Source organism: Rana temporaria, chromosome 3 (genome assembly GCF_905171775.1).
Source record: "Rana temporaria chromosome 3, aRanTem1.1, whole genome shotgun sequence".
Classification (NCBI taxonomy): domain Eukaryota; kingdom Metazoa; phylum Chordata; class Amphibia; order Anura; family Ranidae; genus Rana; species Rana temporaria.
In genome coordinates this window covers 89,625,884-89,648,759 of record NC_053491.1, presented here as the reverse complement: position 1 = coordinate 89,648,759, position 22,876 = coordinate 89,625,884, and the positions used below count along the sequence as shown (strand labels likewise).

The 22,876-nt window shown below is 43.2% G+C and overlaps 1 protein-coding gene across 10 annotated transcripts in view; it reads left to right on the top strand.

The window, feature by feature from the left end:
* The window catches only part of CSNK1G1 (casein kinase 1 gamma 1), a 135,365-nt gene that overhangs the window by 28,727 nt on the left and 83,762 nt on the right, over positions 1 to 22,876 (top strand). Inside the window, exon 1 of one of the 10 annotated variants that reach the window (XM_040342925.1) lies at positions 14,745 to 14,767. The exons of the other annotated variants lie outside the window; for them this stretch is intronic. The gene's annotated coding sequence lies outside the window, so the exon portion shown is untranslated. Of the gene's footprint in view, positions 1 to 14,744; positions 14,768 to 22,876 lie in introns of those variants that run through there. 10 annotated transcript variants of the gene reach the window in all.

Sequence of the window (22,876 nt, the reverse complement as noted above, 5' to 3'; positions counted from 1 at the left end):
CCTAAGGTAGCCTCAGCGAGCAATCGCTCTCAGGAGATTGTGCTACCCACTTTTTGTTCCAACCCCGTGGGGGAGAAAGAATCTTTTTTTCACATGTTGGATGTGAGCAGGGCTTTGCTATCTCAAAATAACAGAGTCCTTCAGATGTTCAGAGTCACTATTTATTTTATTTGGGGGCAAAAGAAAAGGCCACCCGGCCTCAAGGGGCACTATAGCCAGATGGTTAAAATTAGCTATCAGGGAGGCTTATTTACATTCAGAGTTAGTGCCGCCAGAAGGGATTTGTGCTCATTCTACACATGCGCTTGCAACCTCATGGGCTGAGAGAGCTGGTGCCACCCCGGACCAAATATGCAAGGCGGCGACGTGGTCAAGCTTTAACACCTTTGTACGGCATTATAGGTTGGACCTTATTTCTGCCAAGGATCAAGCATTTGGCAGAAAGGTCCTACAAGCTGTTGTCCCGCCCTAGGGTGGTAAGTCTCTGGTATCCTCTCGAGGTGCTGTCCTGAAAGACGCCCTGGGAAAAAGCAAGTTAGGCTTACCGGTAACTTGTTTTCCAGAAGTCTTTCAGGACAGCAGCATCCCGCCCGTATATGTAATTATTAATGTGCCACGCTGTGACTAACCTATGTGTTTATGTATTCCAGCCGGGGCCGGAGGTTTCTCGGTAACAACTGATGTGTGCTGGGAGGAGCCTCCCTTTAAAGATTTGGATTGAAGGTGTTTCCTGTGGAGAGGGAGGAGCCAATATCTCGAGGTGCTGTCCTGAAAGACTTCTGGAAAACAAGTTACCGGTAAGCCTAACTTGCTTTTTTTGGTGTTCCAAAAAAAAGCCTCTAAACTCAACTGCCTAGAAAGCACTATAAATGACCCTGTGTACATGTACTGATAAGATAACATAGAGGAGTGTTAAGGGGCAGATGAAAAAATGCCCAACTGTACCTAAACGTCCGTTTAACAGCAGCAGTGTACATGAGGCCTTGGGGACCTTGGATTATAAGATTCATGAGGGCAGGGACTTTTGTAAATGCACAATATATGTATGTAAAGCGCTGCATAAATTGACAGCGCTTTATAAGCATCTGTAATACAATAGAAGTACATTGTTGCCTTGTAATACTCAGTGACACTTGCAGACTATTTGCAGGTGTCTTTTCATACAGAAAAGGCTGCTATTGATAGCCACTTCTGCTGTGAAATCGAAGCAGTAACAGCTGTCGTTTTGACAGCCGGAAATTGCTTGTAATATTGTCAGGGGGAAAGAAGCTGCACATAAAATGCCTCCAGTCAGTCAGCTTGGTTGAAGTATTTCAGGACTTATCTACTGCACTGATTCTTGGTGATTAAGCTCCTTACAGATGCCCTTGGCCTTGTGTCCCTATTCACAACTACAGGAATCTTTAGAATACAGAGGCCATGGTTGGCTGTATGTGTCTGAATAAACAGAAGTTCTGCAATACCCAGACTCCTGGGGAAAACTGAAATTTTGTACCACGGTCTTAAGATTAATATGTAACAGGCGCTCCTAGCGCCGTAATGCGTTCCACACTGGAACGCATTTCGGCGATGACATCTGCTTTGCTTGGAGTCTAGGAGCAGCTAAAAAAGTTAGGTGCTAGAAAACGCGCCCCGTCCGGCCGAGCTCATGCGCAGAAGCCAACACATACCTGAGTAGTGCCGGCATATGTAAACGGTATTCAAACCACACGTGAGGTATCGCCGCGATCGTTAGGTATCGCCGCGATCGTTAATAATTCTAGCCCTAGACCTACTCTGTAACTCGCATGCTACCTGTAGAATTTTTTAAACGTCGCCTATGGAGATTTTAAAGGGTAAAAGTTTGTCGGCATTCCACAAGCGGACGCAATTTTGAAGCGTGACATGTTGGGTATCAATTTACTCGGCGTAACATTCTTTCACAATGTAAAAAAAAAATTGGGATAACTTTACTGTTGTCTTATTTTTGTTAATTAAAAGAAGTGAATTTTTTTCACCAAAAAAAGTGCGCTTGTAAGACTGCTGCGCAAATACGGTGTGACAGAAAGTATTGCAACGATCGCCATTTTATTCTCTAGGGTGTTAAAATGAAAAAAATATTTAATGTTTGGGGGTTCTAATTAGAGGGAAGGAGACGGCAGTGAAAACGCACTGCTGTTAGAACTGCTGTTTTACTTGTAATGCCACTGGCCACCACCAGATGGCGCCAGGTCACAGAAGGAAGCTTGGGCCTTCACAAGGCTGCAAAGCCGCGGCTTCAATTACCGGCCATCGCGGGCGCACAGACACACATTATTCTGTGCCTCTGTGCGCCCCAAACCTCCCCCGCCGCACGATCGCCAGGTCACAATTTATTTTTGCAATTGCGACCAGGCTTTGTCGAGCCCTGCCTTCCAGCTTGGAACGCAGAAGTGTGCCTCCCTGGCGACTCGTATAAGTGCTTATGCACTGCACCTGTCTGCTGCCTATAAAGGCGTTCAGCTTTTACAGAAACCTTGTTGTATTATTGTCGGCCGTAGCCGGCTAGGCTACAACGAACTACAGGTACCAGCAATCTTTAAACCCTGTAAACCATGCCACCATGGATGCCTGCCTGATTGAAGCTGATGCAAACCGCCATGCTCGGACACCTTACGAATATCTTCCACCAGAATACCCTACACTACGGCATCCCAAGTCTTAAAGCCCTGCAATCGGATAAGTAAAATTGTGTTACTTGTAGTGCTTTAAGAAGACCTGCTACACATATTGCTGTTATACAAGTCCTATACTTAATGCTGCCTTATTTCCTATCATCTTATTACTTGGGACTGACTGTTGTGCTCTGGCTGTTTGCCCTGCAAGCTCTTAAAGGAACATACTCCCTATCAGTTGAGCTATATATGCCTCTCTTATGCAAATACTAGTTGCTATCACTTCATACTAACTACGTGCTTGACATAAGTTCGTATTTGTTAAAGGGCCTTGTTCGAAGTTACTGAACATGTTCGCTCTAACTTTTCTATGCTAAGGGTCGCAGGTAATACTCACCTACTCCCTTAGTGGCCTAATGCACTACTGTGTGTTTTAAGTGATCTGATGTAGAGAACCCCCAAACTCCTGTTTGTGTGGAGTGACGGCTGGGGTCCAATACTGAATTCTCACATAGAGAAGTGCATTGAAATTCCTTGCTTGCCGCAGTTGTGGTTCACTCTCGTTTACCTTAGCTGTTACATAATACTGGTTAGAAAATAACTCCTTTGCTACTAGGGGCAGAAGTTGTACGTATTTGTGTGTTTTTTAAAGTGTAGCTAAACCCAGTAATATGAAACTAGTTTATCCCCCACAGTGCCCCCAGCTTATAAATCATCTTTTTACATTGAAATATAGCCACTATATACCTTTTTGGCTGATCTGTATACCATGGTCAGTGATAAACAGTGCAGTTTCTCTAGTTCTGATAGTTCAGGAAGATTTCCACTGCAGCCTGTATACATGCCCACATGGGTGATGCCAATATCATGTGACCTGGCTAGCTCTGAGAACAAGTAAATGTTCTCTCCAGCATAAGACACAACTGAGCATGTGCAGGTTGGCTACCCTGTCTGTTAGCTGGATTTCCCCAGATGTGCAGGAGAGAAGGATCCGCATGGGTGCTCAACCTGTGGCTCTCCAGCTGTTGCAGAACTTCAAGTCCCATCATGCCTCTGCCTTTGGGAGTCATGCTTCTAACAGTCAGTAGCTTGCAATGCCTCATGGGAATTGTAGTTCTGAAACAGCTGGAGAGCCACAGGTTGAGCACCCATGGCCATACAGGATAAGTCTTTTTTACACAATGCAGAGGATTAACCCCTTAAGTTCCTCAGTGAGCATAAAATGCATGTTATGCTGCATATACAGACATATTTTACTGTTGTGGGTATAGTAACACTTTTTAGTAACTGGGCATGTATAATGGAAAATGCGTTTGCAGACACTTCATTTACATGACAGTGTGTGTTTTTTTTTTTTGTTTTTATTTTTTTTTTGTAGCGAGGTCACTGGATCTGAAGTGGTTACAATATATTATGCTTCCTGTCATGTTATACTGTCATGTAATATTAATGAGGAATGGGCAAGGGCTTGCATGTTTTAAAATGGTCCTATTGATTGTGTCAATTGCCCCCTCCTCCCGTCGTCCTACTGCTGCCTTTCTCGCGTTCTGCTTTGCTTTTTGAAGGGTGGGGGTGCTTTGTTCCAGGCAGCTAGTTCATGCTGAGATTTCTGCTCCCGTCACATTGTTTCTCCTCCCCTGAATTCATGTGGGTAAGATAATTACTTGACACCCACTCGTGTAAGCTTTTCCTAGTCCCAGGCGACCATAACCCAGATTTTAGAGCAGAGCAGGTTTTATAAAAATATACCTGTTAGACTGTATCCAGCTGGTTTTGTCACTTCTAAAATTGATGTAACAATGCATTAACCTCGGACAAACGAACCTCACCTATTTCCTATAGGTCAGCTGACATAGAGAGAAAATGGGTATAGACTTTTTGCCCAATTCTATGCATTATATTGAAAAACCCACTGAACTTAAAATGCAGTGCTTCCGTCATTAAAGCATTCTAGTTTACTGCAGGGTATATTCTTGTGCTGAAATACATTCATATGTATCGCAGCTGTCACATAGCAAACTATTTGCTTGACTGCATGCTAAGGATCTTTATGAACATTTTTTGCTTTAACGGTGCATTCTGCAAGTTTGTTTGGTCAGTTTAAGACCTCTATAAATTATTTAAAAAATAATAAGCCTACTGAGTGCTTGGTTTGACAGAGCTCCATAATTTAAATTGCTTCATTGCTGTGTTGCTTAGGTGAGCATAGTTTCTGCTTTTGGATGTTTCACATTGAGACAGTTAAACATAAATCGTCTTCATTCGGATTACAGTGCAGGAGATTGGCTGCCTGTAGCAAAATACCCTTTAGAACAGGGATCTCCAAATTGCTGCCTGCAGGCCAAATTCTCCCCTTTGCTAGCCTTTATCCAGCCCTTGAGGCACTAGTCTTCCCACTGACTTCAAGAGTGGGTAATAATTGCTGCCACCGACAGCAGTGATGGGGCACTATTACTCAACATGATATCAATGATGGGGCACTAGTCCTTTTTACTGACCAATGGCGTTATGTAATTTCAAACATGCTGTGGGAGTTTCAGAATAGGGAATTAAAGATGCATGACATGAAATTGTAAGGCAAGCCATTAATGGTGACAATTTCTTTCCTGCAACCCGCACGATTCCCCAATCAACACAGTGCTGGCAGGGGAGTCCTTCCTGCTGAGCAGTCTTTTTCTCCCGGCGGCGGCAGGAGCTGGCCTGGAGAAGACGGTGATTTTTGCAGCCGCTTGCGATAGTTGCAAACGAATCCAGCCAGTTGTATCCAAGTTGATTAACTTGATATATTCAGCCTGCCCGTTAAAGTGGTTGTAAACCCACTCTGACAACTTGCACCTACAGGTAAGCCTAAATTTAAGTAGGTACAAGAAATATCTTTTGCAGAAAACACTGCATCGATGTCTAGGGCGCATGTGTGCCGGTTTTCTTAATGGAATAATGCCGGTCCAGCGCGGGAGTGACGTCATCGCTGCTCCGGCCAGTCACAGCGCCGGAGCGGCAATACACGGAAGACGATGGGAGGGGACATGGCGGCGGAGGGGAACGAGGAGCGCTTCGGGGGCTTCGATCTCAGGTAAGTTCCACATAAATGAGCTAGTATGCTATCCATACTAGCTCAATATGCCTTTTCTCTTGCACGGGGTGTCTTCTTTTTTTTTTTTTTTTTTTTTTTTCCTTCTGTACCAGCCAAGATTTGAACAGTGTATGGATATCACTGCTATTGCAGTACCCTTTTCACTTCTGCGCAATAGTTTGGAATCCTAGAAAAAAAAAAAGCAGGAATAGGGTATACAAGTTGGTGCAAAAGTACTATGAAGCTACACTGAGTAATACTTTTTTTTTCTCTGGTTTGAGTAATCCACAAAACAGAGACTGTGTGCAGACCTTGGCGCCCCAGTAGACAATCTGCCAAAGTTTACGCATGTAGCCCCCTGGTTGTTGGTTGGGCACTAGAGCCCTAGAGTTCATTTTATGTCCAGGGCCTCGCTTGCGATTTTTGAAATCTTATTTGCAAAATATTTAAAGCGGAACTTAACTTTTTCTTTTTAATTTTCTTCAGGGAGCAGGGTACCCATTTCTAACAGGTGCCCACTCCCCATTCCCCCCTCGCCTGCAACCTCCTGGGATACGTCTCCTGTCCTAACAGACTGTGGATTAATTTACGAAGCGTAGCATGTCTCAAACATGTGCGCTATGTAGCTGGCTGTGAAGCATCGGGAAGTTGTCTACTTTCCCCAGTCAGGATGACGGTGCTGGAGACCCAAAGACCAGCTAACAATTGGCATAGTTCAAGACGGCGCTGGATACATGGGCTGGTAAGTATCTGTATATTAAAAGCCAGCAGCTGAAGTTTCTTTGTAGTTACTGACTTTTATTTGCTCAAGTTGTTTTTTAAATCAGACCTTCAGTTATTTTTTTTTCAACCAGTTAATACCTTTATACAGCCCAATTCCTGTTTCTTGTCTGGTAAAAAGCCAAGGCTTGTGACATCATGCGCATCTCTCTATGTGAGTGGACTGCATTCCTCTTTGAAGCTGAAGTCCAAGCAAATGAATAACATGCACTAGGGTTGTCCCGATACCGACACTAGTATCAGTATCGGGACCGATACCAAGCATTTGCCCGAGTACTTGTACTCATGCAAATGCTCCCGATGCTTCACCCGATACTTGTACTGTCAGCGGTGATCAGTGCATGGTGAAGTTACAGGCACCGATCGCCGTGTATTCCCGCCGTGTTTCTCTCCCCTTCCGTGCTCCTCCTCCACCCTCTGGAAATGTCAAGATGGAGAGCGGTGGTAGGCGCTGGTAAATCCAGATCCTTACTGCTCCGAATGGACTGAGTCGGTGATCACTGACTCGGTCCATTCACATAACTGAAACATCAACTGTGATTACAATGTTTCAGTTTATGAATGAAGAGAAGACGCTGTCTTCACTCCATTCATTTTCAGCGCAGCTGATGCTGCTGAGAAAGGGACAGGGGAACATGTGTCCCTTTCTCTGTCTCAAAGGGGAGATGTCAGAGGTCTTTTAAGACCCCTGATATCTCACCAAAGCCCCCCAACAGGGCTGAAAAAATAAATAAAGAATAATAAAAAAAAAGATAAAAAAATTATCGTAGAAAATAATAAAAAAAATAAAAGAAAAACACACTGACACGGTCCACCCCCCCTTAAAAAAAAAGACAGCATTATAAATAAAATAAAAATTGTAAAAAAATATTGTAAACGATTAAAAACAAATTGTTATAGATTAAAAAAAAAAAGTATCAGTATTCGGTATCGGCGAGTACTTGGGGGGGGGGGGGGGGGGGGGGAGAAAGTATTGGTACTTGTACTCGGTCTTAAAGTGGTATCGGGACAACCCTAACATGCACAGTTCAGATGCATAGAATCTGTCACAAAAGTTTATGAACTTGCTTCTAACTGCTGTATTTGAGTAATATGGAGGGTATTCTAGTTGCCCTCAGCTTTAGATTGGTCAAAGGTGAAATGGCAGATTGATGATCTCATCTCTTTGCTCTCTTATCTCGGCATGCTCCTTGCTGTCGTAAATGTATGCACCACACCCCTTATTTGTTTCTTAGTCTTCTCTGCTTCTCCTAGCATCAGATCTACTGTAAAGGGGGTTTCAGGAGTCTTGATACCAAGTAACAGTTGGTAAAGCACTTTTTTTTTTTGTTTATGGTTTTTAAATACATAGCTGTCATTTTGTGTTCTTTGTCTGCTTGGAGTTCAGATTTAAAGAGTACTTAGAGCTTGCTGAAGAAAATTGTGCCCATTTAGCTATAAAACAGTGGCTGCTCTGTACCTTGAAGTCTTCATTCCTCTGCTCCCAAATAACGCCGCTGCTGTGATTTGTGGCAACTACTCCTGCCTTTTTAGTTCCCCTGCTACATTGATAAAAACTCTACTCATAGTTCTTGCGGTAAAAAGCGCACTGTAAAAGGATGGGTAGGCGAATAAAACTGTTAGATTCCTACCTATTTTGGCATTGAAGCAATGGCCATGTCCTGTGCAGATTGATTCTGAATTGGAGGGATTGATTGAAGTCAGCTGATGCACTTTCAGTGTTCTGATAAGAAGGTGCAGGGTCTACATTCCTTGGGAAGTAACCTTTAGGCTGGGTTCACACTACTACACTACTTTCATCCTACTTTGCTCTGCTACATTGGTCCTACATTTATCCTACATTGGTCCTACATCCATCCTACTTTCATGAACAGGATACTACTTTGGTCCGACTTCAATGATATTCAATGGGCCTGAAGTAGGATCAATGTAGGACCAAAAGTAGTACAGGGAGCATTTTCAAAGTCGGACCGACTTGTGTAGGACGCTACAAGACGCTCTCATAGGGAAACATTGAACACAGAGCAAAGTAGGATGAAAGTAGTGTAGTAGTGTGAACCCAGCCTTAGGGAGAATCAACAAAAACTTTAAATGTCTGTTACAAAGGATAATTACAATTTTGTGTTGTGGTTTTAGTACAGACTTCTGGGGGAAATCGGTGAGCAAATCGCACGAGCAGGAAAAGACAGGTTTCCATTTTGCATAGAATGTTGAAAATTACATAATTGCAGATTTAAATGGAAAAGTAATTGGGGTAAATCTTACTTGCTATCTTACCCCTTTAATTGTTAAAACTGCCTCCATTATTTTTTGCCTCCCATTTTAAAGCGATCGGAAATAGATTTTTGTTTTTGAAATCCTGCAAGGCAATGCCAGAACGTGCTAGTATACATTGCATACTAGCACATTATGTGAAACTTGCATTAAAACGGAGCCCTCCAGCTATGCGCTTCCATCGTGACCCGGTCTTCCTTCCGGGTTCGCGGACTCAGGCTGTGTGAGTGGTGATGTCCTTCCCGCGCATGTGTACTGGAGCCTCCGTTCGCGGCACAGGACTCTGAAGGAATGGCATACTGTACATTCAGGAGATATTTACAGAACCTATAGGTAAGCCTTACTATAGGCTTGCCTATAGGTAAAAGTAGGGTTGTCCCGGGACCTACGGGCATTTGTGCGAGTACTTGTTCTCGCCCAAATGCTCCCGATGCCTGATCCGATACTTGGTCGGCGGGCGCGGTCAGTGGGCGATGTCAGCGGACCGGAGAGCGAGTCCTCACCTGCAATAGAGCTAGCTAGGTAAGCTGGCAGGGTGCATCAGGATCAATGACCGGACCGTCGCATTCGGTCACCGTTGCCTTGGATATCCCGACGCCCATCTTGGCACACCCTGTACTTGGCCGCAGTATGCCAGCTGGGTGTAACAACATAGCTGCTGATCCCGAGTGCAGGGTGTACCAAGATGGGCGCTGCGGCATAGCATTTCAAAATCCTTTCCTCATGTCATTTATTACTACATGTCAGTGCCTGCCACCTGTCAGTGCCCATAAGTGCCGCCTATCAAGGCCAGCCACCTGTCAGTGCCCATAGGTGCCATCTATCAGTGCCCATCAAACTCGCATGGCATTAAATAAAAGTAGCGGTATCAGCGAGTACATGGAAAAAAAGTATCGGTACTTGTACTCTGTCCTAAAAAAAAGTGGTATCGGGACAACCCTAGGTAAACGTCATGTATGGAAGTTTACTCCCATTTTAAAGCCTTCCCTACATTGGCTGGTATGTTAAAAGTGCAGCTCACCAAAATTCTGTACAGAGTGACCTTTTGTAGAAGAAAAAGATTACAATGAATGTAATTTTTAAAATCCATTTTTTTGTTTGTTCGGCCACCCTGCCCTTTAGAAGCTTTTCAAAAGTCTAGCTTTAGTTTTATTTTGCAGTTATATATATATATATATTTTGGTGGGTGGGTGGGGGGTTGGGGTCTGGTGATTTACGCAAATTTAAAACAGGATTTTCAAGAACTCCAGGATGTGTTTGTTGACCATGTGCTTTCATGTTAATTTGAGCTGCTCTTACTAGATGTTCCTCCAAACCCTTGCATTTCTTTGTCTTTGTCTAATGTTGCCTGGTGATTTAAATGAGCCAATACTGATTTTTTTCTTTATTTGTTTCCAACGTATGATTAGCGTTGAAGAAACCCCAGAAATAAATAAATACAGCGTTGGCACAATTGCCCTTTTTAAAAGTAAAAATCCCTGGAAAGCAGATTGAGAGACTGCTGATCTCCAACAAGTGTGTGTGTGTGTGTGTGTGTGTGTGTGTGTGTGTGTGTGTGTGTGTGTGTGTGTGTGTGTGTGTGTGTGTGTGTGTGTGTGTGTGTGTGTGTGTGTGTGTGTGTGTGTGTGTGTGTGTGTGTGTGTGTGTGTGTGTGTGTGTGTGTGTGTGTGTGTGTGTGTGTATAAATATGTAGTATTGTCATTGGTGAGGGATTAAAAAAAAAAAAAAAACTAGAGACCTGTGAGCATGTGCCAAATGTGTAGGTAGCGATCTTATTCTGTTGAAATTACAGGTTGACCCCAATATGAAAAGGGGACAGTACAAAAATGCCTCAGCACGCAATCAAACTAATCGGTACAAATGACTATTTTAGACTGAAATATGTAAATCTAATATTTCATATTCCTGATATTTGCCTGCTGTACCATGTACTTGTATGAAAAGTTTCCCTTTTTTCTTTGTATTGCTTCCTTTGTGTAAAATGCCAGTCCCTCTGCTTTCCATTTAAACTGACCACACTTGGTCAAACAGCGTGGTCAGTTCTCTAGCTATCTGTGCTGGTAGGTCGGTATATGCTCTTCCACTGTTCAGACAAACCCCTCCTCCATAACCGTTCACTGGTAAGATCAGTGTGCTGCTGTTTTTATCCCCCAGGTTTCTCATCTCCTTGTGCAGCTGAGAACGTGATATGTTATCGCTCCTAAAGGAGAAAAAAGTGTGTGTTCATCAACCCTGACACCTACACGGTTAAGGAGATATTTTCCAAAAAAGGGACACCGATGTCTGCGGCACAGGTTCACTGAGCGTGCCGTTGGTGAAGGCGATCGTGCCGTCACTAGTGGCTTCCGCACGGGAGTGCCGTCATCGCAGCTCTGGCCAGTCACGGCACCGGAAGAGCAGTGATACCCGGAACTCACTCCAGGAAAGATGGTGCAGGAGCTGATCGAGGACCGCTTCGTGGGGTTTCGATCTCGGGTAAGTAATTCATAATGAGCTAGTATGCTGTGCATACTAGCTCATTATGCCTTTCTCTTGCAGGGATTTTTTTTAATAGGGTTTACTTCCTCTTTAATGGCCAGATCATCAGGTGGAAATAAAAGGAAGGGAAGCCTAAAGAAAAACAAATGCAGCCATCAGATCTAGGAATTAGTAAGCTGCAATATGTTTGCTTTTGGGTTTAATACTGCTTTAGTATGCAGAACTAATGTTGTAATGGACGAGTGTGAATGTGCCATCTGTGTGCTGTTATTCCCAGAAGGGTAAGTGTTGAGCCCAGCAGATTAGATTATTAGAACCCAGACTAGTGTTAATAGGTGGGTGGTTGGGCTAGGCATGGTGTCCTATGCCCAGTCCATTTTAGTTTGCATACTTTATATTGTATGTCATGGCACAGTGATTTAAGATGTGACTGCAATGCTTGAGATGGTTTCCAGATTCTTGGCTTGTTAACTGTACAAGCCAAAGAAAGTAGTTGTAAAGGGCAGTTCTTCTATGAGACATGGAGGAAAGACTTGAGTGCTGCGGGACTAAGGTTTAAGGTAAGTCTTGGAACCCCCTGGACACAACAAGCATATTAGGGAAGGGGTGGGGGGGCACCCGACTTTCAAATACTTGGGTTGCAGCATGTGTGAATTTGGACTTTTATCCAATTCTAGCAAAGACCAGTTGTAATTTGCTGGTGCAGGGATTAGCATAGATTGTGTGACAGGATTTATGGGTGTTGTGTATTTCTCTCTTTTTTTTTTTTTTTTTTTTTTTTTACTAAACCCAGGACCCTGCATTCACCCCATCACCTAAATCATCTGTTTCCCACAGAACATGAAAATGCAATTTTACTAAAAATAACCTTTATCCTCAGCAGTATATAGCAGTCGTGTGACTTCTATTGTCTGGTTAAAGTGTGTAGGATGCTTTCATTCATTCAAGACTGTCCTATGAGGCTGCATGTTGACTGGCCATGTGCTGATCACATGCACTCGCCCAAAAACAACCCCCAAAACTCTAGCAATGCACACACAAAACTGACCATTTGCCGATTGCCTCCAAGGCTCTCTGTACTATCAGGAGATGGATTGGGGACAGTAAAAAAAAGGGAGGATCAGAGAAGGTAGGGTCAACAAGCCTTTTTATACAATGCGTAGGATTAACCCCTTAGGTTCCACAGTAGTATAACAAGCATGCTTTACTGAATATACAGACTGATTTTACTGTAGTGGGTTTAGTAACACATTAAAGCAGAGCTCCAGGCTGAAGTGATTTTTTTAAAAAGAGGAAACTTGCCTGTCCACAAATTCAGTGGTGTCTTCACCTGAGCAGTTATTTCAATCTATTCTTGGGTGTTCCCGCGGCCATCTCGGCTAAGGAAAGGCGGCACTGAAGTCTTGAGGCTTCACAGCCAGTTCCCTACTGTGCCTAGCTTTGTGAATGTCCCTGCAGTGGGGGAAAGAGGGGGCATCGGAGTTCGCCGTGGTGAAGTCAGGCGAAAGTGGGGGTTGGGTACCTGTCAAAACCAGGTACCCCCCCCCCCCGAAAAGTGCCAAATGTGGCAGCGGAGGGAGAGAGGCAAACAAGTGGAGCTTCCCCTTTTGAATGGAGCCCCGCTTTAAAGAAGTAAGCCCTCTGTGACTGTCTGGAGTCGCGTGATGTCACTCCCGTGCATGCGCGTGGGAGCCACCAGTCACAGCATGTAAACATTGGCACACAGGCATATTGGAGATATCTCTAAAAACGGTGCAGGTTTAGAAGATATATTTCCGCACCTACAGGTAAGCCTTAATGTAGCCTTACCTGTATGTAAAAGTGGTTGTATAGCGTTTACAACCACTTTTAAGGGTTTGTTCACACCAGATGCTATGGGACCATGCGGGCAGCTTCTTTTTTTTTTTTTTTCAGCGCAGCCCTAACACATCAATAAGGAAAATTGTCTGGTTTCCAAAGGTGTTGGTTCATACCACAATGATAAGTGGTGTGCATTGAAAAAAGTACTATTTAATTTTTTCAGTGTATTTTCTTACAACTTGATGAATCCAAGCTGAGAACATGCACTGTATTAATATTAAAGATTCTAGCTACCAGCAAGAACAAGTCCTTACATTTAAAGAGCACCTGTCATTTCGGATCCATCATGGCAGTGCCTATTTGCGGGCATCCACTCACCTGCTACACCATGTCCCTCACCTTGTTGTCACTGCTGCATCACCAGCTGTCCCATTAAAGTGAATGGGATTGTCTGAGTCAACATGGGGACAGATGACAGTTGCTGTTTTAAAATGTATGATTTAAAGCGGAGGTTCACCCGTACAATATACTTTTTCCCCTTAGCTTCATGCTCGTTTTGTCTAGGGGAATCGGCTAGTTGTTTTAAAATATGAGCTGTACTTGCGGTTTACGAGATGCATCCTCTCCGTCGCTTCCGGGTATGGGCTGCGGGACTGGGCGTTCCTATTTTGATTGACAGGCTTCCGACGGTCGCATCCATCGCGTCACGATTTTCCGAAAGAAGCCGAACGTCGGTGCGCAGGCGCAGTATAGAGCCGCACCGACGTTCTGCTTCTTTCGGCTACTAGTGACGCGATGGATGCGACCGTCGGAAGCCTCTCGGAAGACTGTCAATCAAGAAGGAACGCCCGCTCCCGAAGACCCATACCCGGAAGCGATGGAGAAGATGCATCTCAAACGGTAAGTACGGCTCATATTTTAAAACTAGCCGATTCCCCTAGACAAAACGAGCATGAAGCTAAGGGGATTGTTTAAAAAAATAGATTAATGGGTGAACTCCCACTTTAAATCAAGCCTTTTTATTGGGATTTAAATCAAATGCACCCTGATAGACCTATCAACATCTACAGTACTTTAGAAATCCTGAAGTTCATTTTAAAACGAGTTGTTGTCAAATTTCAATATGTCACAAGAGTATGTGGCTATTTCAGAGCTAAGGTGGCAAGTGTGGTTGGTTTATTGTCTTTTTCTGTTATTGACAATATCTTCCATAGCTTATTTGGGATTTTGAAAGCAACGTGTCATTGTATTGCATCTTATCTTAGCTCTGCATTTTAAATGAAGGATTTTATTAGGTGTACTTGTTTACGTTCTCCCCGCAGCCTTTGGTAATTTCAGAATAAATCCTTATATGGCTGCAAAAATAGAGGTAATGTGAAAGTGTGTGTGGGTTTGTTTTTGAAGTCTGATCATTGAATAATGGCGGCTGCTAGGTTGCAGGGCAGGGACAGCCATCAAGGAAACAGATCTGGGAAACCACCACCCAGGTTAATAAGTGCTTTGATCTGTGGAATCAGTGAGCAGCCTGCAGGGGTAAGATGCAGTGGATATTTATAGCAACATGAATGGGAGGGATAAAGAGATTCCGGCTTGACTGCAGAAAGCTTCTGAAAGTGAAAGCTGAATGTTCACACACCTTTCTCCTCTGATCAGCAGAATCAACACAAATCTGGTTGCTGCGTACAGCAGGCTGTTTACCAGGGAAGCAAATTGATTCTTTTTAGGGAGGGTAAGGCCTCTACGGTATGCTTACTGAAATCCACACTTAAATGCTTACAGAAAAGGGGGACACCCACTATAATTTAGGTCTATTATTTAACTGCTATTAGTAAAATGTCAGTCTTGCTCACTTTTTTTTTCTTATTTTTATTAATGCTATACTTTTTTTTTGTTTTAATAGGTACAGCTTTGAAAATTATAATACTAATGGCACCAATGTTCAAAATGGGGGGGGGGGGGGGGTGGTCGTTCAGGGTTCAGGTTTCAGGTGGCTTTTGCTTGTTTGTGTGGTGTTTTATTTATTTATTTTTTTTCCACCATTTTTTCCACAAAATATTTTTTTTTTTGGCCAAATCGGGCAGTAATCGTATGCCTTTAAGGTGAGGGATAGTTTGCAGCGTGGATGTTTGTGTGTGTCTGTTTTTTCACTTGTCTAAAATAAAAAAAATCTGAGAACAGGTCATTACAGCTTACCCCCCCCTTTTTTTTTTTTGGTGCCAATTTGATACAAGTCTTGTCTTGAAATGGAGCCAAGGCTAGGCATACTTTATACAATTTTTCTTGTACAAATTTTCTTTTCTTTTTTAGATTCACCGAAAACTGCAGTGAGGGAAGAAAGTATTTTGATCCCCTGCTGAATTTGTTTGCCCACTGACAAATGATCAGTCTATATTTTGTAATGGTTTATTTTTTTAACAGTGAGAGAATAACAAAAATATTCAGAAAAATGCATTACAAAAAAAAAAAATTATAAATTGATTTGCATATTGAGTAAAATAAGTATTTGATCCTCTATCAATCGTCAAGATTTCTGCACCCTAGGTGTTTTTTTTTTTGTAATAAATATATATGTGTGTGTGTGTACATACACACACACACAACGAGCTGAGATTAGGAGCACTTTAAAGGGAGTGCTCATAATCTCAGCTTGTATGAAAGACACCTGTCCACAGAAGCGGATTTCAATCTCTCCACCATGGCCAAGACCAAGGATGTTGGGGACAAGATTGTAGACCTACAAAAGACTGGAATGGGCTACAAGCAGCTTGGTGAGAGGGTGACAACAGTTGGTTTGTATTTATTCACAAATGGAAGAAACCCAAAATAACACTAATCTCCCTCGATCTGGGGCTCCATGCAGGATCTCACCTCGTGGAGTTTCAATGATCATGACAACATTTAGGAATGAGCCCAGAACTACACAGCAGAAACTTGTCAATGATCTCAAGGCATTTGGGACCATATTCGCCAAGAAAACAATTGGTAGCACACTACATTGTGAATGGCTGAAATCCTGCAGAGCCCGCAAAAAAAACACCAAAATCTCCTAAACTCACGGAGACCCTTTGCACCCCCCCCCCTCCCAGCCCAATTTTTTTAATGTCACATTAAACACGTTTTAATGTCAACAAACACTATCTTTTAGTATTGGGGCACTTGCCTGTCCAGGCATGTAGCGGTGTCCTCACCTTTGCCGATTCTTGAATTGGGTCTCGGGTGCTGGCGCTGCCATCTCAGCAAAGTGAAGCCTTGTAGCTTCACAGTTTCCTCCTGGCTGTAGGGGGCCCAACTTCCAGCTCACTTCGCTGCAGCAAACTCAGGTACCCCGTCAAAACCAGGTACCCGCTACCCCCCCCCCCCCCCACCACCAAATGTGAGGGGGGAGGAAGTGAACAAGCAGAGCTTTCTTCCTTTGGGTGGAGCTCCGCCTAATTCTATTAGGGCCAAAGGAAACTACAACCAGTGGAGCCTAGAGATGTGAACAGCCGCAATAGAAATACATAGGGTTCTTGAAGTTGAGCATTGTCGTGTGTAACAAAATCCATGAAAACATGCCAGTTTCATTTTAACATGGGAAGAAAGTATTTCAAACAACTGGTTGTTTATAAATAAGGATCTAAGTGGAAGTTGTTTAGGTCTAAAATGATGCTGAAACACTTGGCTGGTTGTCGGTGCGCGTTCCAAACATTGTGCAGCTGCTTCTCACATCCTCTGGGGATGAAATGACTTGTAAAGTGAACCCTGTCTTCCTGTGTTTAAGTTCACGGTCACAGGCTACAAGTTTGGAATTGACAAATGGTATTCCTATTAAGTTGGTCTGTTTTTTTTTTTTTGTTTTTTTTTAACCCTGTAGTCCATGACAAGTACACAACATTTTCTGACTTTATTTTTTAAATGTATGGCCATTAATCCCTTTAGGATATCAAATGCTAACTGCATAGTTCATTGCTTTACCAATCCAGTGTCCACCACTATTTGGTGAAATGAGTTCATTCTAAATCTTATAAGTTTTGGAGACCAGCTACAAATGAAATGGGTTTTTCACTAATTTGCAACACTTGGGACTTGGTATTGCTGATGAGACACTTAACAGCAAGGGGATGGTATTATGTTACTAAGTGATTTCAGCTGTTCACTGTAGAATAGTCTATTCTAAAGTCAACATAGTCTTTTTGTGTGTGTGTGTTGTTTTTTTTTTTTATTGTATGTGTAAAAGATATATTTTATTTTTAAATTGAAATTTCAGGCTATTGAGCTTAATTGTTTTCACCCCTCCTTTTTAATCCCTATACAAACTACCCTGTAGAAGGAAGATGCTTATACTTGCCTAGTCTCGGGGTGATCCGGGCCAGTCATGTGATCAGCTCCCAACAGCAGCTTCAGAGGGGAGGGACAGCCGACAATGGGTGCCCCAAAGTAAGCCTATGAGTGACGTCGCAGCCATTGGCGCTGTTCTTTTCTATCCCCTGAAGCCAGCCATTGGGAAGATCACATGACCATCTGGAGCGCCCTGAGAATGGGTAAGTATAAGCATCTTCCTTCCACAGAGTAGTTCGTATAGGATTTAGAAGGGGGTGGGAGCAGATTTAAGCTTTGTTAGTAATAACCTTGAATTCCACTTTGGTAATCCTAAATCGGTGTCAGTATTTTAAATAGTGTGTGTGTGTGTGTGTGTGTGTGTGTGTGTGTATATATGCGTAGCAGCCCGCCCAGATCCCATCCCATTGGCTTGTGCTTGATAGCTGCTAAGTCCGTAGTGCATCATGATTCCAGCTTGTGGTTTTCATCAAGTGCCCATCAATGCAGCCTACCAGTGCCTGGATCACACAGCGGGGATCCACTATGTCACAAAGCTTGGATTTAAATTTGCTGGCAGCTGCTGTCAAAGTCCCACTTCTTGGATCAGCGCCTATGAAGCATGTCACACTGATTCAATTTCCCGGCATTGTATCAATGCGTGCTGTCTCATAGGAACCTGTCTAGGAGGCGGGACTTTGTTACGGCGTCGGCCGGGCATTTCGGATCCAAGGTCCTGTGTCACAGCCAGAGATCCCTGCTGTGTGATCACGCATACACGTTTAGACATGGAGGGAGGACTCTGACAGCAGCGTGCCTGGATGATGTCGTTGATACAATCGAAATGCAGCCGTTCCCTGCATCGTTACAGAATCGTTTAAGGCTGCATCGCGATGCGTCGATTATATGATTATTTTCAACACCCCCCTACTGTCTGTTGACACGCAACAGATCCAATTTAGTATATTGAAGGGAAACTGATCCCCCTTCCATTTTTTTTTTTTTTTTCCCCAGATGGGATTGGAGGTAGGCGGGTGTAAACTGACACAAGTCGATTTACATCTGCCGGCAAAGTCCAGAGTCTTTAGTCCTTCCCGGGAGTGAGCAAGAGAAGGTGGTTTTTTTCCTAAATACAGGAAGACCATGGAGAATAAATTTAGCCCCCCCTAACAGGTAGTTTGATTACAGCAAAAAAAAAAAAAAAAAAGCAATCTGAACTTTGGCGTAAAAATATAATAATTTAAAGAAGTAATTTGGAGGAGGCTGAAAACATTCGAATGTACTTTTTGAGTTAAAGGGGTGTCCCAGTCATTTTTAATGTTAAAAGTCAGCAGCTACAAAAAGTGTAGCTGCTGGCTTTTAATAAACATACACTCACCTGCTCCACGTTCCAGCGACACGCCGGCCAGGCTCTGCTACATACCCCCCCCCCCCCCCCCTCTCCGGCCGGCGTCTTCATTCTTTATTTTTTTTATATCGGGGAAACTGGTCCACAAGGACCACAGCAATTACAGTATAACAGATCACATGATCACAACAAAACATTAACATGGATAGGGTTCTCCTGCGAAGGTGATACAGTATCAGCACCTCCGGTGCGTAATGGAACTATACTGCGGCCCATCGGGCCCAGTCCCCTCTTTTTCCTGTTTCATCTAAAGGTGTTGGCGATCCAGGGTAGGAAGAATAAAAGATAGTGGCAAGATAGCCCATATGTAGAGAGGAGACGGGGGGAGGGGGGGAGGAGAAGTGGCCAGGAGGGGGGGGGGCGGAATTGGGACCCACGAACATGGGTCTGGTCTCTCAAACCAAAAGCGGCATCGTCTGTGTAGATCTGTGGTGAGCCACGGCTGGTCTCCCTTTGGTCACACAGAGGACACGGGGACACGACAGGCGTCTAGTGAAGATTCAGTGAGGGGGGGGCAGGGGCGAGCCGGGGACAAGTAGTAATCCGACTGTCCCCTCAGTAGCCGGCCCTCGCGTCTTCATTCTAAGATTGGGCACCCGGACGTTTTTTTTTCGTTCGGTTTTCACGGCCGGGCACCCACTGCGCATGCGCCGCTGCGCCATCCGATTTGACAGGCGATCGCCTGGGACCTGTCACGTGTCCCAGGCGATCGCCTACAGGGAGGATCGCCTACAGGGAGGGGCTGCCAAAACCGATTAGACTATTCGCCTTAGCAGCCCCTTGGCGGAAGGAGGAAGTGGGACAGGAAGTCCCACTCCTCCTGAAGCCCCCCCCCCCCCAAAAAAAAAATCCATGCCAAATGTGGCATGTAAGGGGGCAAGGAGTGGATTAAGCGCAAGTTCCACTTTTGGGTGGAACTCCGCTTTAAGAATACACTGTACTTAAAATCTAATTGGGTGCTGAATAACTGACTTGTCCTTCATCACAACTCTTATTGACAAATGTGGATCAACATCTTTCAATACATAGTTTTAGGTAAATCTGATTGTACAGACAGATGTGAGTGTAGTTGGCACGGCAGTGAGAGTACCCGGAGCAAATTGTTGGTACCTTTTTATTAAAGTGGGTGATGGGGTTTCTGGTAATAAAGGACCAATTTTTATGCAACTCCACATTTAACCAAAGTATGTATGACTTCTTTATAGATCTCATTCTTTACACTTGACGTTTTATACAGACAGTCTAACCTAGTCTCTAAAGTTGTTGAACTGGCTCCAGGCTACTGTATAACATCTGACTTTTATTTAAATAATGCATAAGCCATAGGAATTCCAGCACAAGGAAGGCAGAATTTATTACTAGTGTTTAAAGCAGAAGTAAACTGTCGCAGCAATATAAAAAATGTTGAGCCCAGAGGAACTGTTTGCCATAATGGGCTGGCATGCACTTCATATTCGCACATTATGGAAGACTTGCCTTGCAAGCGATACTCTCCATTGCTGCAATATAATGCTATTCTTTCATCTTCTCTGTCTTCAGATTCAAAGTCAATGGCCTCTTGATTGACTGGGATAACAACCTCTTCCTCCCCCTCTTCTACCTTCCTTTTATTTTTTGAAAAATGTGTCCTTGATCCTTTTGAATGCTGATGCCTTCATAAATCATTTAATAGGGGTGTGACGAGACATTGAGTACTGATAACATAGATATATTTTATATATTCACATTTGTGTAGAGTTTAAGCATCAACATTAAATATTTATTTCATTTTTTTTCCTGTTATGTAAACACATTTTCTGATCAAGTCAGTTGTTTGCTTCAAGCACATTGCTATAGTTTATAAACAGTTCCTAGTCCTTAGGCCACGTACACACGGTCGGAATTTCTGACAACAAATGTTCGATGTGAGCTTGTTGTCGGAAAATCCGACCGTGTGTACGCTCCATCGACATTTGCTGTAGGAGTTTCCAACAACAAATGTTTGAGAGCTGGTTCTCAATTTTTCCGACAACAAAAGTTCTTGTCGGAAATTCCGATCGTCTTTATCCAATTCCAACGCACAAAAATCCTACGCATGCTTGGAATCAATTTGACGTATGCTCAGAATCATTGAACTTAATTTTTCTCGGCTCGTCATAGTGTTGTACGTGATTGCGTTCTTGGCGATCGGAATTTCCTGACATTTGTGTGACCGTGTGTATGCAAGACAAGTTTGAGCTAGCATTCCGTCTGGAAAAAAATCCACGGGTTTGTTGTCGGAATGTCCAATCGTGTGTACGCGGCATTAGAGCGTTCGGGAGCAGTTAAAAAAAAAATGCACAACTGCTCCTGTTATCTATCAGTACATGTACACAGGGTCGTGTTTAGGCAGTTGATTTTAGAGGCTTTTGTTGGAAAGCAAAAAGAGTTCAGGAGCTGATTTTAGAGGCTTTTCAATCACTAAATGTGACAATGTTTACAGGTGTTTTTTAGTTTTTGGCCATTTTTTTTTTTTAACGCAATCGCAGCATTTTAAAACGTCGTCAGTTTTGCCACGTTTAAAGGTGGGTTACTATTAGGGGTTCCCCCGAAATGGAAATTTCAGAACCGAAACGAAACCGAAATAAAAAAAAAATCCAGTCCGACACCGAAAATGACTTTTTTTTTTTTTTTTTTCTATTTCAATTTTTTTTTTTAAATAATTGTGATAATATAAGTTGGCCATTGCACTGACTGAGGCATTCTGCACTGAACTGATATAATATTTTATATCATACCTCACTCAGCACATCTTCATATACAGATTCAGTGCCTCATGCAATATGTATATATGTGTGACATTATTTATTTGTCCCTTTTTAATTCGACTGCCTCATACCTCACCTAGTGCAATACAGAGACGTCACATCTTTTATCATATAATATATTATTAAAGATGTCTGTGTATTGCCAATACACAGACATCTTTATATAATTATATCATATAATATAAGATCTTAGATGTCTGTGTACTGCACTAGGTGAGGTATGAGGAGGATAACGAGGCATTCATATTTTAAAAAATGGTAGGTGACATAGACCTAGTCAGCACCTTGCATTTAATTAGGGCCGAGGCGAGGGGCACATTAATCATAAATTTGCACTAGTACAGTCTGGGACTGGTGGTCTGTGACAGTCGGTCACAGACCTTACCTTAACTGCTGGCGTAAGTGGGTCCCGCCGTTGGGTGATGAGCAGCTTGCTCAGAGTCACGCGGGGTTGTATCGGCACCGATATATCGGTGCATCCCTAGTTACTATCTGTCAAGTTAAATCGTTCAGGAGAGGTTATAAAAGCATCCTGTGTACATGAAGCCAAAAAGCCTGTACACATGATTGGACTTTCTGAATTGTGTGATGGCAGGATGTTGTCGCATAATCCAACAGTATGTATGCTCCATCGGACAATTGTCGAAATTTCCGACAACAAATGTGGGATAGCATGCTTTAAAATTTTCTGACAACAGATGTGTGATTATCCGATCGTGTGTCCAGAAGTCCGTTGGTTTAAAAAATCCAAAGTACAAACACGCATGCTCCGAACCAATGCTAACCATAACACAACATTGGCAGAAGTTGCCCAAGGGGTGGCGCTAAAGAGCTGAAAAACCACATGGTTTAGCGCCCTTCGCACAAAATTCCAGGACTTTGTCCGATGGAAATCCGATCGTGTGTGAGGCTTTAGGCTTCATGTACACGGAACATTTTTACAACCTCTCCTGAACCATTTAACTTAACAGTCACCCACGTTTAAAATGTCCGTTAGAACAGTTTTTTAAAAATATATATTTTCAAGATGCCCAAAAATGAAAAATGCCGGTAAACGAAATGCGGCTAAATGCGAGTTACCACTTTTAGCCACGTTTTGGTGCTTGAAATGCATGTACGCTTAGCTTCGGAACCCTTTTTTTTTTTTTTTTTTTGCGTTCCAAAAAAAGCCTCCAAGTTCAACTGCCTAGAAATCCCTGTAAACTACCCTGTGTACAGATCAGATCACATAGAGGAAAGTTTGGGGGCAGCTGAAAAAAATGCCCAACTGCGCATTGCCTGTCACCCAAAAGTAGCCCCTGAACTTTTTGGAACGACGTGCTTCCTGTGATGCATGTCGTCACAATTG